Source organism: Zophobas morio, unplaced genomic scaffold (assembly GCF_036711695.1).
Source record: "Zophobas morio isolate AGI-343-1 ecotype UQ-CSIRO unplaced genomic scaffold, CSIRO_AGI_Zmor_V1 ptg000021l, whole genome shotgun sequence".
Taxonomy (NCBI): Eukaryota; Metazoa; Arthropoda; class Insecta; order Coleoptera; family Tenebrionidae; genus Zophobas; species Zophobas morio.
The window spans coordinates 21,402,919-21,423,366 of NW_026972126.1; the positions used below are offsets into that span (position 1 = coordinate 21,402,919).

General features: G+C 32.6%; 1 protein-coding gene across 1 annotated transcript in view; it reads left to right on the forward strand.

The window, feature by feature from the left end:
- The first annotated feature begins 7,258 nt into the window (after window positions 1-7,258).
- Window positions 7,259-20,448, forward strand: part of Ggamma30a (G protein gamma subunit 30A) — a 77,882-nt gene continuing 64,692 nt past the window's right edge. Inside the window, exon 1 of the mRNA XM_064059837.1 lies at window positions 7,259-7,412. The gene's annotated coding sequence lies outside the window, so the exon portion shown is untranslated. The remainder of the gene's footprint in view (window positions 7,413-20,448) is intronic.

Genomic DNA, 20,448 nt, shown 5'->3' on the forward strand with positions numbered 1-20,448 from the left:
TTTTCAGACCGCATACTCAATCCGTTTAGATCGCAGAGACAAATTTATAGGAAGATATCATATTTGAGGAAAAAAACGGCTTTTTTTCAAATCTAACGAGTAATAGTTTCAAAACTGTACAAGAATCCGCATAATGGTTTAAATCGTTGGATTTCTTGAAGTTTTCTAGTTCCAGAGGCAAGTCTTCAGACTTGATGCTCTATCAGTGTAGATGGTAGAGACAGATATATAGGAAAATGTCATTTTTGAGTTAAAAGAAGATTTTTTTCATATTTAATGAAATATAACTCACAGACGACATAAAGAACGACATTTAGGTTTGAAGCGTTCCACTCCAGGAAGCTTTCTAGTTCTAGAGCCGAATTTTCAGACCGGACACTCTATCTGTTTAGTTCGCAGACAGAAATATGCAGGAAGATGTCATCCTTAAGTCAAAAACAAGCTTTTTTCAAATTTAACGAGAAATAACTCGAAAGCGGCACAAGAATCCACATCATGGTCGAAAGCATTATATTCCTTATAGTTTTCTAGTTCCAGAGGCAAATTTTTAGACCGGATGCTCTATCAGTGTAGATCGCAGTGACAAATATATAGGAAGATATGATTTTTGAGTTTTAAAGAGGGTTTTTTCACATTTAAGGAGGTATAACTCACAAACGACTCAAGAAAAAGCGCTTTGATTTCCAGCATTCCGTTCCTTAAAATTTTCTATATCTAGAGATGAATTTTCAGACCGGATAATCTATATGTTTAGGTCGCAAAGACACATATGTTGGATGATATTATTTTTGAGTTAAAAAGAGTTTTCTTTTAATTCAGCGATAAATAACTCTCAAACTACACAGGAAACCACATTGCGGTTTGAAACGCTCGATTCTTTGAAGTTTTCTAGTTCTAGAAATAAATCTTCAGAGCGCATACTCAATCCGTTTAGATCGCAGAGACAAATTTATAGGAAGATGTCATTTTTGAGGAAAAAAACGGGTTTTCTTCAAATCTGAAGAGTAATAGTTCCAAAATTGTAAAAGAATCCGCATTACAGTTTAAAGCGTTGCATTTCTTGAAGTTTTCTAGTTCCAGAGGCAAGTCTTCAGACTTGATGCTCTCTCAGTGTAGATCGTAGAGACAAATATATAGGAAAATGTCATTTTTGAGTTAAAAGAAGGTTTTTTCATGTTTAATGAGATATAACTTACAGATGACATAAAGAGCGACATTTTGGTTTGAAGCTCTCCACTCCGGGAAGCTTTCTAATTCTAGAGCCGAATTTTCAGACCGGATACTCTATCTGTTTAATTCGCTGACAGAAATATGTAGGAAGATGTCATCCTTAAGTCAAAAATAACCTTTTTTCAAATTTAACGAGAAATGACTCCAAAACGGCACAAGAATCCACATCATGGTCGAAAGGATTACATTCCTTGTAGTTTTCTGGTTCCAAGGGCAAATTTTTAGACCGGATGCTCTAACAGTGTAGATCGCAGTGACAAATACATAGGAAGATATGATTTTTGAGTTTTAGAGAGGCTTTTTTCACATTTATTGAGGTATAACTCACAAACGACCCAAGAAAAAGCGCTTCGATTTCCAGCATTCCATTCCTTGAAGTTTTCTATATCTAGAGATGAATTTTCAGGTCGGATACTCTATCTGTTTAGGTCGCAGAAACACGTATGTAGGAAGATGTCATTTTTGAGCTAAAAAGAGTTTCTTTTTAATTCAGCGAGAAATAACTCCCAAACTACACAGGAAACCGCATTGCCGTTTGAAACGCTCGATTCTTTGAAGTTTTCTAGTTCTAGAAATAAATCTTCAGACCGCATACTCAATCCGTTTAGATCGCAGAGACAAATTTCTAGGAAGATATCATTTTTGAGGAAAAAAACGGCTTTTTTTCAAATCTAACCAGTAATAGTTCCAAAACTGTAAAAGAATCCGCATTATGGTTTAAAGCGTAGGATTTCTTGAAGTTTTCTAGTTCCAGAGGCAAGTCTTCAGACTTGATGCTCTATCAGTGTAGATCGTAGAGACAAATATATAGGATAATGTCATTTTTAAGTAAAAAGAAGATTTTTTCATATTTCATGAGATATAACATACAGATGACATAAAGAATGACATTTCGGTTTGAAGCGTTCCACTCCGGGAAGCTTTCTAATTCTAGAGGCGAATTTTCAGACCGGATACTCTATCTATTTAGTTCGCAGACAGAAATATGTAGTAAGATGTCATCCTTAAGTCAAAAACAAGCTTTTTTCAAATTTAACGAGAAATAACTCCAAAGCGGCACAAGAATCCACATCATAGTCGAAAGGATTACATTCCTTGTAGTTTTCTGGTTCCAAGGGCAAATTTTTAGACCGGATGCTCTATCAGTGTAGATCGCAGTGACAAATACAGGGTTAGTCACGAGAGAATTACTTCTGAAAATTATTTTTACTCAACCCAAAATACTAATACCCTGTACCACTTGATATTATCTAAATTTAAAATGAAATGCCTAATCCATTATTGCTTTGACTTTGGAAGTGTCACTTTGACGTTAATTAATTTTTAACAATTTTTTTCATCGTTGACTCTCCTCTAGAGCCCCATTGGATCGACGACATACAGTCAGATCAATCTGGGCTATACTGAAGCCGTAAGTGCTCTACCAATGTTGTCCCCCGCTAATGTGCATGTGTTAATTCGCCATCTCTGCGTCACCTAGAGCCTCTTCGAAGTGCAAATTTGCAACCTTCGGACTTCTTCGGCCATCCATTTACAAAATTGCCGTAGCATCCCCCCAAAATGCCCAACATTTTCAACAGATTAGTAGTTAAATTATTTACTTACTTGTTTGAGTTTGTGTTGTAACCTTTGAATAAAATGCCGTAAAAGGAATTTTTAGAAATAATTTTCTCGTGATTAATCGGTTGCAAAAGATCAAGAGGCACACTGACAAATTTATTAGCGGCGCCGGAGATTTCCGACTGGCTGCGGTACTACCATGGACACTCGCGTAACCTCCTTTTCCACAATTGTCAAAATGAGATTGTCAAACTCAAAGCAATCATGGATTAAGCATTTCATTTTAAATTCAGTTAGTATCAAATGGTACATGGTATTCGTATTTTGGGTTGCGTAAAAATAATTTTCAGAAGTAATTCTCTCGTGACTAACCCTGTATATAGGAAGATATCATTTTTGAGTTAAAGAGAGGTTTTTTCCAAATTTAGTGAAATATAACTCACAAACGACCCTAGAATCAGCGTTTCGGTTTAGAGCATTCGATTTCTTGAAGTTTTCTAGTTCTAGAGGCTAATTTTCAGACCGAATACTCTATCTGTTTAGGTCGCAGAGATAAATATATAGGAAGATGTCAAGATTTTTTTTTAATTCAAAGAGAAATTACTCCCAAACGATTCAAGAAATCACATTATGGTTTGAAACGCTCCATCCCTTGAGTTTTCTAGTTCTAGACACTAATTTTTAGACCGAACACTGTAGTCGTTTAGATCGCAAACATAAATGTGTAGGAAGATGTTATTTTTGAATAAAAAATTGGCTATTTTCAAATTTAACGAGAAATAACTCTAAAACGGCACAAGAATCGGCCTTGTAATTCAAAGCATTAGATTCCTTGAAGTTTTTTAGTTATAGAAGTAAATTTTCAGACCGGATACTCTATTCGTTTAGATAGCAGAAACAAATATATAGGAAGATGTCATTTTTGAACTGAAAACAGGCATTTTTCAAATTTAACGAGAAATAACTCCATAACCGCTTAAAAATCCACATCATGGTTTCAAGCACTCGATTCCTTGAAGTTTTATAGTTCTAAGGGCGAATTTTCAGATCGGATACTCAATCTGTTTAGATCGCAGGCAGCAATTTGTAGGAAGATGTCATTTTTAAGTCAAAAACAGACTTTTTTCAAAATTAACGAGAAATAACTCCAAAAAGGGCCAAGAATCCAGATCATGGTCGAAAGCATTACATTCCTTGTGGTTTTCTAGTTTCAGAGGCAAATTTTTAGACCGGATGCTCTATCAATGTAGATCGCAGGGACGAATATATATAGGAAGATATCATTTTTCAGTTAAAAAGAGGTTTTTTTTCAAATTTAATGAGATATAACTCACAAACGACCCAAGAAACAGCGTTTCGGTTTGAAGCATTCAATTTCTTGAAGTTTTCTACTCCCAGGGGCGAATTTTCAGATCAGATACTCTATCTGTTTAGGTCGCAGAGATAAAATATATAGGAAGATATCAAGATTTTTTTTAATTCAAGGAGAAATTACTCCCAAACGACTCAAGAAGTCACATTGTAGTTTGAAACGCTCCATCCCTTGAGTTTTCTAGTCCTAGAAACTAATTTTCAGACCGAACACTGTAGTTGTTTAGATCGCAAACACAAAAGGATAGGAAGATGTTATTTTTGAATAAAAAATTGGATATTTTCAATTTTAACGAGAAATAACTCTAAAACGGCAGAGGAATCGGCATTGCAATTTCAAGCATTAGATTCCTTGAAGTTTTCTAGTTATAGAAGTAAATTTTCAGACCAAATACTCTATTCGTTTAGATAGCAGAGACAAATATATAGGAAGATGTCGTTTTTGAACCGAAAACAGGCATTTTTCAAATTTAACGAGAAATAACTCCAAAACCGCATAAAAATCCACATCATGGTTTCAAGCACTCGATTCCATGAAGTTTTCTAGTTCTAAGGGCTAATTTTCAGATCGGACACTCAATCTGTTTAGATCGCAAGCAGCAATTTGTAGGAAGATGTCATTTTTAAGTTAAAAACAAACTTTCTTCAAAATTAACGAGAAATAACTCCAAAAAGGGACAAGAATCCAGATCATGGTCGAAAGCATTAGATTCCTTGTGGTTTTCTAGTTTCAGAGGCAAATTTTTAGACCGGATGCTCTATCAGTGTAGATCGCAGAGACGAATATATAGGAAGATATCCTTTTTCAGTTAAAAAGAGTTTTTTTTTTTTTCAAATTTAATGAGATATACCTCACCAACGACCCAAAAAACAGCGTTTCGGTTTGAAGCATTCAATTTCTTGAAGTTTTCTAGTCCTAGGGGCGAATTTTCCGATCGGTTACTCTATCTGTTTAGGTCGCAGAGACAAATATATACGAAGATATCATTTTTGGAGTTTTAACTCCTTTCTTGTCGTAATATAGAACACGTATGTTGCTGGAATAGGAATGTCGAGTTCCAGCCACGAGCTTGGTGTCGGTATCGGTGTCGGTGTCGGTGTCGGTATTGGACAGATAAATATAAAAAGATGTTTTTTGAGAGCTAAGAAGTCATATTCTGGAAAATGGTACAAATTTTCGAAGAAATTTAGTTCAAGGCAAAAAGTATTAAAAAAGTGACTTTTTAAAATGTTGTCTAATAATAATCCACAAAAAATTGAGAGAAGTATATCTCGACGTATTGATTAAAAAAATAAGTATAATTTGTTTATTACCCGCAGCAAGATTTTAGAAATATTCAGTCTGAACTGACTGATTTAGGACCATCCGACTTTAATATCGACAACTTGTTTGTTTTGCGATATAGAACGAAAGCCTTCAATAACCTGTCAAACTTTTAAATCCTGCGTCTAAACGACGTCAACCCGTCACTAATTTAGGTTTCTATAATCCTCCCCCAATCCGCACTTTTCTCCCATTCCATAAATCCGGACCTCTCCAACGAATCTCTAACACGACAAGTACCCAACAAAGCTCCCGAAATCTGAGCCCGAGATTATTTAGGATCGCCCCTTTTGATCTTTCGCTCCTCATCTCGTCTTTGTGTAGTTTCCATCTCACCTTAAACTTGAAACGAATATCTTAAAATAACATTATTTATACCCGAAACGAGTCCACCCGGCCGGATTTAAATGGAATTTTAAATAAGAAAACGTCGCATTTTACAGCCGTCGATTCAAAAACAGCACAATTTTCGCTCCTCGATGCATTATTCATGGTAACAAAGTAGTGCCAAACTTAATCTATTCTCTTCAGATAAAACAATCGTGCCGGTTTTAGTGTTATAGTTTGTAGTTCAAGCGTGCGCAAATGGGGCATTTCTTGCAGGTGTTGCTAACGGAAGAACAACAAAAAGGGGTAAATCTGAAATCGATACGCCAAGTGGCTTTGGCGGGCGATTTTTTTAATGGGGAGGAAAAACGTGATGGCACAGGGTGTTGGGGTGATGCATGAGCTCGGGCTGAGTAATCTTGTTATTTTGTCGTTTGGTAAATAAACTGGGGAATTATTTAGGTCGTGGGTTATTAGAGTGTGAATTATGGACAGGTCGTGACGATGGCTTAAAAAATTGACTTTTAATTTGAAAATAATTTCATGAATAAGACAATTCGACCGACAAATTCGTTGTTAATGGTTTCGGGAAAAGTGCAATCAGAGATTGTTCTAGAAGATAAAACCGACTTTGAAATTAATTATTCATCCCTTTTAGAAAGTTAATGACATGTCAAATTATTGAATAAATGTGTACTAAAAATGATGCCTCAGGAATTTGAGTAATAAACCAATTTATGTCTTCGATGTATACAATACTATTTACAACCATGAAATCTTGGTTGTTGGTGCATTCAAACTACGTTAAAATGTAATTCCGTCTTTTTTTAAATCATTGATACAGGTGAAGAGTCTATTTAGTGACTATACAATTCATATAAATGAAAAAACCCCAGAAATTTTGGCATTTTAAAAAGTACGTGTAATGTTGGTTGCCTATCCTGCAATGTCTTCAACACCAACAATAACAACAAATAAAACAATTGCAGCGATTTCTCTTCACTGTTCTCTCACTCGTAAACATCAAGTACATCAGTACGTCCAAATCCAGCTAAAAACCATTATTCGGCCACAACAAGTCTCCTAATTACCATAAAAATGCCGGCACTTGTAAGTGTTCGGGCACCGAGACGGCTTCAGGAACACATTATTGACACAATTTTGGCAACATTATCACAAAAGAAACACATTTATCTCCATTTATCACCAATTTGCATTGCAAATAATCCAAAAAAAGGATTACCGACATTTACTATGACTCACAATTCTTGTCACTTTTTACCATGGTGGGACACCTAGACCTTTCATAGCGCCTTCGTATTATCAAAAAGCAAGTAGATAGTAACTAGCAAGGTAAATATACTGGCAGCACCTAATCACAGACCTCATAATTTTATCTCCGTTATCAATATTACTTTCCTATTTTTACACCTTAGTAATAGGTACCTGTCGGTTACATTTTACATGTCTTTGACTTAGTTTACGGCCAGCGAGCGACTCGAGAGTAATTTTTTTCCGTTATTTATTATTTCCAGTGAGGCAATTTGCAGTGTGAGTAAGCGGTTGAGACAGAAGCTGGAATTTTTTCCAAGTGTCACGTGTAAGTTGTATGTTGATAAATTACCTAACACGTTATTATTGTTAGAGCTGACTTGGTAATTTCTGATGATAATTACATTATTCGAGCGGAATAGTGATTTGAGGGGGGCTTGCACGCAGCGGGGCGATGTTAAGTCAAGCAATTTTTTTGAGAATGTAATATCGACCAAACACGTGTTATTAATTGGCTTTCATTTCTATGATAGTGGGCAAAGTTCGGTCAATTTTCAGTTAAAATTGCACTAAATATGAATTGCAAATGTACTCGACGATGACTGCATTATCGCAGTGGTTTTTAAGTTATTGTTTTTGAGTTATTAAACCGAATTAATACCAGGCGGATTTTTGTAACATTCCAACAAAAAAATATTATGTTAAAATAAAACAATTCGGAAAACTATTTTTTTTCTCGATTTTTGGTTTTTCAATCTTTCAATTTTTCGTTGCTTCAGTCTTTCGATTTTTCAATTTTTTCCGATCTTTTAGTTTGTGGATTTCTCAATTTTTCAAAAATTTTCCAAAAAATGGTTAAAAATTAGTCCAGGCGACTGAAAATTGGTGTCAAATTGTAGATAATTTTCCGCCAGTTACAAATCGAAGTCACCTTCACAACATCTATTGTTATAAAGTAAAATATGATTCCAAAATTTTTAAAAATTTTCCAAAAAAATGGTTAAAATTGGTTCCATCGACTGAAAATTTGTGTCAAATTATAGATAACCTGCCGCTAGTTACAAATCTGAAATCACCTTCAGGATATCTGTTCTAAATAAACACGAAAACTGAGTTCAAAATTCTCAAAAATTTTACAAAAAAATTGTTAAAATTGGTTCCATCGACCGAAAATTGGTGTCAAATTGTAAGTAATCTTCCACCAGTTACAAATCCGAAATTGTCTCCACGGCGTGTGGTGTCAAAATTTTAAAAAAATTTCAAATTTCCAAAAAAAAAAATGGTCACAATTGGTTCAATCCACTGAAAATTTGTTTCAAATTGTAGATAACCTTCTACTAATTATAAATCTGAAACCTCCATCGCGATATCTATTGAAATAAATACGAGAAGTAATTTCAAAATTTTCAAAAAAAAATTGTTAAAATTGGTTTATTCGGCCGAAAATTGCTGTCGAATTTTAGATAATCTTCCACTAGTTACAAATCTGAAATCGCCGTCAGGATATCTGTCCAATAAACACGAAAAGTGAGCTCAAAATTTTTAAAAATTTCCAAAAATAGGGTTAAAATTCAAAAATAAAATAAAATAAGTTGACAACTACTTTAAATTTTAAAAAGTAACATTGTCTTGAAATTGTGGTTTAAGAATCGGAGTTGAATTTTTATCCCCGACATTGAGATTTTTCGATTTTTCGACTTTTCGATTTTTTGCTTTTTTTCAACTTTCGAATTTTCAGTTTTTCGAAATTTTAATTTGGGATTTTTCAGTTTATTAATTATTCAATTTTTGGATTTTACAATTTCTCAATTTTTTAATTTCTCGATTTTCAGTTTTTCTCCTCTTCAATTTTACGATTTTTAAAAATTTCGATTTTTCAATTTTTGACTTTTATAAACTCTCGATTTTTCAGGTTTTTTGGTCTTTCAATTATTCAAGGTTTCGATTTTTCAACTTCACTTTTTGATTTTTCGGTTTCTCAATTTTTTAATTTCTCAGTTTTTGAACATTTTGGGATTTTTGAATTTATTTATTATTCAAATTTTCAATTTTACAATTTCTCAATTCTTCAATTACACAATTTTCAATTTTTCGATTTCTCAATTTTCCGAAGTTTCAATTTTACGTTTTCCCAATTTTTCTCTTCAATCTTACGATTTTTAAATATTTCAATTTTTCGCTTTTTCAAATTTGACTTATAAACTCTCAGTTTTTCGATTTTTCATTTCTTCAATTCTTCAATTGTTCAATTTCAATTTAGGTTTTGGATTTTTCAATTTTTTCAATTTTTTAATTTCTCATTGTTGGATATTTCAGTTTTGAGATTTTCCAGTTCTTCTTTAATTTTTCAATTTTTCGAAATTTCAGCTTAGAGATTTTTCAGATTATTTATTATTCAACTTTTCGATTTTACAATTTTTCAATTTTTCAACTTCGATTTTCAATTTTACGATTTTTCAATTAATCGATGTTTTCCCATTTCTTGACTTTCAACTGTTTCTATTTTCCAGTTCATCAATTCTTCAATTTTTAGATTTTTCAGACAACTGATTTTGCAATTTTTCTAAGGTTTCGACATTTCGACTTCAATTTTTTTGATTTTTTGTTCTCTCAATTTTTCAGTATTTTAGATTCTGAGTTTTTGGATCTTTCAGTTTTTGCATATTTCAGTTTTTCTTTCATTTTCCATTTTTTCCATATTTCAGTTTTGGAATTATTCAATATTTCGATTCTTCGACTTCCCGATTTTTGACTCCTGGATTTTTCGATAAGTCGATTTTTTAATTTTTTTGATTTTCCAATTTTTAGATTTTTAAATTTCAGATTTTTCAATTTTTTGAGGTTTTAATTTTTCCATTTTTAAAATTTTAGATTTTTTGGTTTCCCGATTTTTCATTTCAGTTGTTAGATATTTCAGTTTTTCAAGTTTTCGAATTTTTCCCATGTTTTGATTTCTTAAACGTTCGATTTTTCGGCTTCCCAGTTTTAGAATTTCTGTTTTTCAGTTGTCGTTTTTTTAGACTTTTGATTTATCAATTAGTCGATGTTTTGATTTTCACAATTCTTGACTTTCGAGTGTTTCGGTTTTCCTGTTCGTCAATTCCTCAATTTTCCGCCTTCACTTTTTTGATTTTTCACTTTCACAGTTTTTCGATTGTTTAGGTTCTCAGTTTTTGGATATTTCAGTTTTTCTTTCATTTTTCAGTTTTTTGATATTTCAGTTTTAGGATTTTTCAATATTTCGATTCTTCGACTTTTCGATTTTTGAGTCCTTAATTTTTCGATGTGTCAATTTTTAAAATTTTAGATTTTTCGATTTCTTGATTTTTCATTTCAGTTTTTAGATTTTCTGTTTATCAATTATTCGTTTTCTCAAATTTTCGATTTTTTAATTTTTCATTTTTAAAATTTTTAGATTTTTCAATGTTTTGATTTCTTGATTTATCAAGATTTGATAGTTCAATTTTTCTATTTATCAGTTTTTCAACAATATATAGATATATTTATAGCTTTTCGATTTTTTATTTTGGTCTATTTTGGTTTCTCAGTTTTCCCATTCTTCCGTTTTTTTGGTTTTTTATTTTTCCGCGTTTCCGATTTTTCAACTTTTAACATTCTTTTTTTTCGATTTCTCAACATTTCAATTTTTCGAATTTTTAAATTTTTTGATTTCTCGATTTATCGAAATTTAGATTTATTGATGTTTTCATTGTCAATTCCTCGATTTATTAATTTTTCAATTTTTAACTTACTTTTCGATTTTTCGATTTTGGCTTATTTCGGTTTCTCAATTGTTCGACTTTTCGAATCCTCGATTTCCCGATCTTTTGATTTTTCGATTTTTTACTTTCCGGATTTTCGGATTTTCGATTTTCCAGTTTTTCAAAGTTTCGATTTTTCAGTTATCCTATTTTTCAATTTTTCGATTTTTAAATTGTGGAGTTTCGATTTCTCGATTTTTCATTTTTCAGTTTTTAAATTTTAGATTTTTGAATTTTACATTCCTTCGATATTCTGATGTTTCGATTTTTCGATTTTCAGTTCTTCGATATTTCCATTTTACCATTTTTCGGTTTTTCGATGTTTAGATTTTTTGATTTTTAAAATTTTTGATTATTTTAATTTTTCATTTTTAGTTCATAGGCGTAAGCAAAGGAAGGATTGTAATCGAGTCCGGCGGTCGACTCAATACTTTTACGTTTTTTCGACCTTTCATGACCCCTAGAGTACGAAGGAATAGGTTTCCCGTTTCCTCTATCTGTCCGTTTATCTGTCCGTCTGTCTGCCGTCACTATGTCAATTGTGATAATTTTGTTTTTAATCGTCGAGAGCAAAGGAGCGGAATTTAATTGCAAAAATATTTATTATTATGTACATATATTAAGAAAAAAATTATGACCAAAGATTAAGCCCCACCCATACTTGCCCTGATCTAAATAGTAGTCTAAACGTAGAATCCATTCTAAAAATAAAAAAATCAACACGATTGAGATGTTCTGAAAAGATAGCTATGTATATTAAGAAAAAAAAGGGCAAAATATAAGCCCCGCCCACCCACCCTATCTCAATTCTGCTGATCTTTTTAGTCGCCGTAAGCCGAGAGGCGGAGCTTAATTGTAAAATCCTTATTTTTCTACGAGAAATTACCATGAAGAAAGAAAAGACAAAGAAAACCTAATGTATTATTTAAAAAAGCCCCACCCATCCGTCTCGATGTCAATCGTGATGAATTTTTCATTCGTTGTCAGACCGAGGGGCGGAGCGTAATTCCAAATCGATATTTCCCTATACAAATTTACCCTTTGAAACATATTTTAAGTTTCTTGTTCTGAAAAGACGACTACGTATATTAAGAAAAAAGGCAAAATATGCATAATCCCCGCCCACCCACCCTACCTCAACTGTGATGATTTTTTTTTATCGTCGAGAGCCAAAGGAGCGGAATTTAATTCCAAAATCCTTATTACTTCTCTACAAGAAATTATCTAATTGTAGAATCCATATTTCGTTAGAAAAATTTACCATTTTAAATGTGTTTTAAGTTTCTATGAATAAAAAAGATCATCACAATTGAGATGGGGTGGGTGGGCGGGGTTAACATCTTTCCTTTTTTTCTCTTAATATACATAGTATTCTTTGAACAACACGATACCCAAAAACATGTTTTTAATTTCTTGTAAAGAAATAAGTATTTTGCAGTTAAGCTCCGCCCTCTTGATTCACAGCGAATAAAAAAAATTATCACAATTGACACAGGGCGGGTTACATTTTGCCTTTTTGTTTTAATACATTTAGACTTCTTTTCACAACATGAAACTTACAACAAGTTTAAATTGAAGAACTTGTATAAGAAAATATAGATGTTGCAATTAGGCTGCACCTTATAATTGCAAAATCTATATTTCCTTGTAAAAATGTGTCAATTTAACTATGTTTTACGTTTCTTGCTGTGAAAAGATGGCTGCGTATATTAAAAAAAAAGGGCAAAATATAAGCCCCGCAACCCGCCCTGTCTCAATTCTGATGATTTTTTTTATTCGCCATAAGCCGAGGGGCGGAGCCTAATTGTATAATCCATATTTCCTTACAAAAATGTATAATTTTAAACCTATTTTAAGTTTCTAAGAATAAAAAAAGTCATCACATTTGAGATGGGGTGGGTGGGCGGGGTTTATATTTTTCCTTTCTTCTTAGTATACATAGTACCTATTTTTTGAACAACACGATACTCAAAAACATATTTTTTATTTCTTGTAAAGAAATAAGTATTTTGCAGTTAAGCTCCATTCTCTTGGTTCACAACGAATAAAAAAAATCATCACAATTGAGATTGGGCGGGTGGGCGGGCTTACATTTTGGCTTTTTTGTTTTAATATATTTAGACTTCTTTCCACAACATGAAACTTACAACATGGTTAAAATGAAGAACTTGTATAAAGAAATATAGATGTTGCAATTAGGCTGCAGCTTATAATTGCAAAATCTATATTTCTTTGCAAAAGTGTGTCATTTTAACCATGTTTTACGTTTCTTGTTGTGAAAAGATGGCTATGTATATTTAGAAAAAAAGGGCAAAATATAAGCCCCGCCCACCCGCCCTGTCTCAATTCTGATGATTTTTTTATTCGCCATAAGCCGAGGGGCGTAGCTTAATTTTAGTATCCATATTTTCTTATAAAAATGGTCATTTTAAACCAATTGCAAGTTTCTAAGAATAAAAAAAAATCATCACAATTGAGATGGGGTGGGTGGGCGGGGTTTATATTTTTCTTTTTTTTCCTTAGTATACATACTATTCTTTGAACAACACGATACTCAAAAACATATTTTTAATATCTTGTGAAGAAATAAGTACTTTGCAGTTAAGCTCCCCCCGCTTGGTTCACAGCGAATAAAAAAAATCATCACAATTGAGACAGGGCGGGTGGGCGGGCTTTCATTTTTCCTTATTGTTTTAATATATTTATACTTCTTTCCACAACATGAAACTTACAACATGTTTAAAAATCAAGAATTTGTATAAAGAAATATAGATGTTGCAATTAGGCTGCACCTTATAATTGCAAAATCTATATTTCCTAGTAACGATGTGTCATTTTAACTATGTTTTAAGTTTCTTGTTGTGAAAAGATGGCTATGTATATTTAGAAAAAAATGGCAAAATATAAGCCCCGCCCACCCGCCCTGTCTCAATTCTGATGATTTTTTTATTCGCCATAAGCCGAGGGGCGGAGCTTAATTTTAGTATCCATATTTTCTTATAAAAATGGTCATTTTAAGCCAATTGTAAGTTTCTAAGAATAAAAAAAAAATCATCACAATTGAGATGGGGTGGGTGGGCGGTGTTAATATTTTTTTTTTTTTCTTAGTATACATAGTATTCTTTGAATAATACGATACTCAAAAACATATTTTTCATTTCTTGTATAGAAATAAGTACTTTGAAGTTAAGCTCCGCCCGCTTGGTTCACAGCGAATAAAAAAAATTATCACAATTGAGACAGGGCGGGTGGGCGGGCTTTCATTTGTCCTTGTTATTTTAATATATTTAGAGTTCTTTCCACAACATGAAACTTACAACATGTTTAAAATGAAGAATTTGTATAAAGAAATATCGATGTTCCAACTAGGCTGCACCTTATAATTGCAAAATCTATTTTTCCTTGTAAAATGTGTCATTTTTACTATGTTTTACGTTTCTTGTTGTGAAAAGATGGATGCGTATATTTAGAGAAAAAGGGCAAAATATAAGCGCCGCCCACCCGCCCTGTCTCAATTCTGATGATTTTTACTTCCCGAGCGTAAGCAAAGGAAGTATTGTAATCGAGTCCGTCGGCCGACTCTCTACTTTTACGTTTTCTCGATCTTTCATGACCCCTAGAAGACGAAGAAATAGGTCTCCCATTTCCGTCTGTCTGTCCGTCTGTCCGTCTGTCCGTCTGTCCGTCTGTCCGTCTGTCCGTCTGTCCGTCCGTCTGTCCGTCTGTCCGTCTGTTGTCACGGATTTTTATTAGACAGATAATCTCCGAAAGTACTCGACCGATTGTTGTGAAATTTTGTACTTATATTAAGAATATCATGTAGATGGTAAAACGCTAACCAAAATTTGTCGAATCATCCCCACCACTAAAGCGATGACATCACTTCAAAATTGTACATAGTAAATGGGTTTTCAATTGTATAAAATAACATAGTCCTACACATGTAGTTTACAACTCTGAATCGACTTTTCACCCGAAACGTCCAGATTTTTGGAAAAAAAATCAAAATTATAAAACAACATTTTGAAATTTAATTTTTAATCTGCTAACCAGAATGCTTTGAAATGTTGCAGATGTTTTAAGGCTATAAAGAGCATCATAAATCTTTAGTCAAAAAATATTTGCTTATCCCCTCCAAAAACTTGATGACGTCAGCTCAAAAGTTTGTGGAATAAATCATATCTAAAATGTACAAAATATGATGAGTCTGTACTTGTGAACTATCACTCCATTAATATTTTTTGGATTTGCATATACAGGGTGACTCAAAAAAATTAATGAATGCGTAAATATATTTTATTGATTTAATCAGGAACTACAAAACCGAATGCTCTGAAATCTTGCAGATGTTTTAAGGTCATAAAGAGCATAATAAATGTTTAGTCAAAATATATTTGCTTATCCCCTCCAAAAACTGGATGACGTCAGCTCGAAAGTTTGCCGAATAAATCATATCTAAAATGTACAAAATATGATGAGCCTGTACTTGTCATTTATCACTCCATTCATATTTTTTGGATTTGCATATACAGAGTGACTCAAAAAAATTAATGAATGCGTAAATTTATTTTATTGATTTAATCAGGAACTACAAAACCGAATGCTTTGAAATCTTGCAGATGTTTTAAGGTTGTAAAGAGCATAATAAATTTTTAGTCAAAATATATTTGGTTATCTTCTACAAAAAACTGATGACGTCAGCTCAAAAGTTTTCCGAATAAATCGTATCTAAAATGTACAAAATATGATGAGTCTGTACTTGTGATTTATCATTCCATTCATATTTTTGGATTTGCATATGCAGGGTGACTCAAAAAAATTAATGAAGGCGTGAATTTATTTTATCGATTTAATCAGGAATTACAAAACCGAATGCTTTGAAATCTTGGTAATATTTTAAAGTTATTATAAGCATGGTAAACTTTTGTTCAAAATGTATTTGTTCATCCCTCCTAAAAAAATTGATGACGTCACCCTTAAATTTTGCTGAATAAATCCTATCTAAAATGCAAAAAATATGATGAGTTTGTACTTGTGATTTATCATTCCATTCATATTTTTTAGATTTTCTTAAGAGGTGGTTCAAAAAAATTAATGAAGTCAATTTATTTTATTGATTAAATTAAAGGCAACACTTATTATTAGTATTACACCCCAACCAACCCAATTTGGTAGACACAAAATTTGTTAAAGGAAAAACTCGGTTGAAACATAAGGGTAGCACGCTTAATTACATCGACTTTAACATTACAGACCTGCATTTGTTTTATGCGTTCACTTGATTCCGCGAATGTTGAATAGACATGTTTATAATCAACCAATTGTGAATTTCACCGTCAAGAATTAAAATAAAACCTAATGTTTTATATAATAAGCGGAAGTCGAAGCAATAAAACCGACGGTCGTTTTGTTTACAGTTTCTGTGTTTGGCTCTCACGTATGCTGTTACGCCTGTCATCTTAAATTAACAATGTTTATACATACACGATTTTCAGTTGCCTCTGATACGTAGGTATACGTGAGTAAATTGTTTCGTTATTTTATTGATTATTACAAATCAATATTCAAACCGAAAATTTGAGAATATAATAATTTTATTCTTAGTATTACACTACATCTATCCCAACTGATATACGTGTCCTTGCAAAAATGTTGATGACGTCATCGCAATTTTTTTTTAAATTCCCACTACAAAAATGTAATGAGAAAAAAAAACACAATAGGCATGCAGTCGTCAAGTTTCCGACAGCGAGGGAAGTACTGTCTAAACTCTTTAGACCAATTTTTTTATTCGCCATAAGCCGAGGGGCGGAGCCTAATTATAGAATCCATATTTCCTTACACAAATGTACCATTTTAAACCTATTTTAAGTTTCTAAGAATAAAAAAAATCATCACAATTGAGATGGGGTGGGTGGGCGGGGTTAATATTTTTCCTTTTTTTTTCTTATATACATAGTATTCTTTGAATAATACGATACTCAAAAACATATTTTTTATTTCTTGTATAGAAATAAATACTTTGAAGTTAAGCTCCGCCCGCTTGGTTCACAGCGAATAAAAAAAATCATCACAATTGAGACAGGGCGGGTGGGCGGGCTTTCATTTGTCCTTGTTATTTTAATATATTTAGAGTTCTTTCCACAACATGAAACTTACAACATGTTTAAAATGAAGAATTTGTATAAAGAAATATCGATGTTGCAACTAGGCTGCACCTTATAATTGTAAAATCTATATTTCCTTGTAAAGATGTGTCATTTTAACTATGTTTTAAGTTTCTTGTTGTGAAAAGATGGCTGCGTATATTTAGAAAAAAAGGGCAAAATATAAACCCCGCCCACCCGCCCTGTCTCAATTTTGATGACTTTTTTATTCGCCATAAGCCGAGGGGCGGAGCCTAATTGTAGAATCCATATTTCCTTACAAAAATGTACCATTTTAAACCAGTTTTACGTTTCTAAGAATAAAAAAAATCATCACAATTGTGATGAGGTGGGTGGGCGGGGTTTATATTTTTCGTTTGTTTTTAGTATACGTAGTACCTATTCTTTGAACAACACGATACTCAAAACATGTTTTTTATTTCTTGTAAAGAAATAAGTATTTTGCAGTTAAGCTTGGTTCACAATGAATAAAAAAAATCATCACAATTGAGACAGGGCGGGTGGGCGGGCTTTCATTTGTCCTTGTTATTTTAATATATTTAGAGTTCTTTCCACAACATGAAACTTACAACATGTTTAAAATGAAGAATTTGTATAAAGAAATATCGATGTTGCAACTAGGCTGCACCTTATAATTGCAAAATCTATTTTTCGTTGTGAAATGTGTCATTTTAACTATGTTTTACGTTTTTTGTTGTGAAAAGATGGATGCGTATATTTAGAAAAAAAGGGCAAAATATAAACCCCGCCCACCCGCCCTGTCTCAATTCTGATGATTTTTTTATTCGCCATAAGCCGAGGGGCGGAGCCTAATTATAGAATCCATATTTCCTTACACAAATGTACCATTTTAAACCTATTTTAAGTTTCTAAGAATAAAAAAAATCATCACAATTGAGATGGGGTGGGTGGGCGGAGTTAATATTTTTTCTTTTTTTTCTTAGTATACATAGTATTCTTTGAATAATACGATACTCAAAAACATATTTTTTATTTCTTGTATAGAAATAAGTACTTTGAAGTTAAGCTCCGCCCGCTTGGTTCACAGCGAATAAAAAAAATCATCACAATTGAGACAGGGCGGGTGGGCGGGCTTTCATTTCTCCTTGTTATTTTAATATATTTAAAGTTCTTTCCACAACATGAAACTTACAACATGTTTAAAATGAAGAATTTGTATAAAGAAATATCGATGTTGCAATTAGGCTGCACCTTATAATTGTAAAATCTATATTTCCTTGTAAAGATGTGTCATTTTAACTATGTTTTAAGTTTCTTGTTGTGAAAAGATGGCTGCGTATATTTAGAAAAAAAGGGCAAAATATAAACCTCGCCCACCCACCCTGTCTCAATTCTGATGACTTTTTTATTCGCCGTAAGCCGAGGGGCGGAGCCTAATTGTAGAATCCATATTTCCTTACAAAAATGTATCATTTTAAACCAGTTTTACGTTTCTAAGAATAAAAAAAATCATCACAATTGTGATGAGGTGGGTGGGCGGGGTTTATATTTTTCGTTTGTTTTTAGTATACGTAGTACCTATTCTTTGAAAAACACGATAATCAAAACATGTTTTTTATTTCTTGTAAAGAAATAAGTATTTTGCAGTTAAGCTCCGCCCTCTTGGTTCACAATGAATAAAAAAAATCATCACAATTGAGACAGGGCGGGTGGGCGGGCTTACATTTTTCCTTCTTGTTTTAATATATTTAGATTTCTTTTCACAACATGAAACTTACAACATGTTTAAAATGAAGAATTTGTATAAAGAAATATAGATGTTGCAATTAGGCTGCACCTTATAATTGTAAAATCTATATTTCCTTGTAAAGATGTGTCATTTTAACTATGTTTTAAGTTTCTTGTTGTGAAAATATGGCTGCGTATATTTAGAAAAAAAGAGCAAAATATAAAACCCGCCCACCCGCCCTGTCTCAATTCTGATGACTTTTTTATTCGCCATAAACCGAGGGGCGGAGCCTAATTGTAGAATCCATATTTCCTTACAAAAATGTACCATTTTAAACCAGTTTTACGTTTCTCAGAATAAAAAAAGTCATCACAATTTAGATGGGGTGGGTGGGCGGGGTTCATATTTTTCTTTTTTTTTTCTTAGTATACATACTATTCTTTGAGCAACACGATACGCAAAAACATGTTTTTAATCACTTGTAAAGAAATAAGTACTTTGCAGTTAAGCTCCGCCCGCTTGGTTCATAGCGAATAAAAAAAATCATCACAATTGAAACAGGGCGGGTAGGCGGGCTTACATTTTTCGTTCTTGTTTTAATATATTTAGATTTCTTTTCACAACATGAAACTTACAACATGTTTAAAATGAAGAATTTGTATAAAGAAATAGCGATGTTGCAATTAGGCTGCACCCTATAATTGCAAAATCTATATTTCCTTGCAAAAATGTGTCTTTTTAACCATGTTTTACGTTTCTCGTTGTGAAAAGATGGCTGCGTATATTTAGAAAAAAAGGCCAAAATATAAGCCTCGCCCACCCGCCCTATCTCAATTTTGATGATTTTTTTATTCGCCATAAGCCGAGGGGCGGAGCCTAATTATAGAATCCATATTTTCTTACAAAAATGTACCATTTTAAACCAATTTTAGGTTGTAAGAATAAAAAAAATCATCACAATTGAGATGGGGTGGGTGGGCGGGGTTTATATTTTCCTTTTGTTTTTTTCTTAGTTTACATACTATTCTTTGAACAACACGATACTCAAAAATATGTTTTTAATTTCTTGTAAAGAAATAAGTATTTTGCAGTTTAGCTCCACCCTCTTGGTTCACGGCGAGTAAAAAAAATCATCACAATTGAGACAGGGCGGTTGGCCGGATGTGCATTTTGTCTTTTTGTTTTAATATGTGTAGACTTCTTTTCGCAACATGAAACTGACAACATGTCTAAAATGTAATAATTGCAAAATCCATAATATTCTTGCAAAAATGTACCATTTTAACAATGTTTTAAGTTTCTTGTTGTGTAAAATCCTTATTTTGCTACGAGAATAATATAATACCTAGTGTTCTATTTTTGACATGAATAGCAATAAATCTTGTTGATTTAAGCGTAGAGAACTATCTTTAACAGTGAATAAGTACTGACAGAAGGCTACAGTATAGAAAATGATGGCAGCTATTTTTTTTAATGAATTTTGAAAATTTATTTTATTTTAACAGCACAAAGATGACAGTTCCACAGATTATATTATCACTTTATATTACAAGAAAGTTGACACTTTTCTGGGGGGTACCTCCTATCCCAGAACGCAAACAAACATGAATAGAAATTACGAGGTATTAACAATATTTTCCTTGTCTCTTTAAAATAACACAATAAACTAGCCAGAAAAACAACAACAAACAACCAAACAAAAAATAAATTCCATGTCGCCTATCGCTTTCGAGCATCGATCAGCCA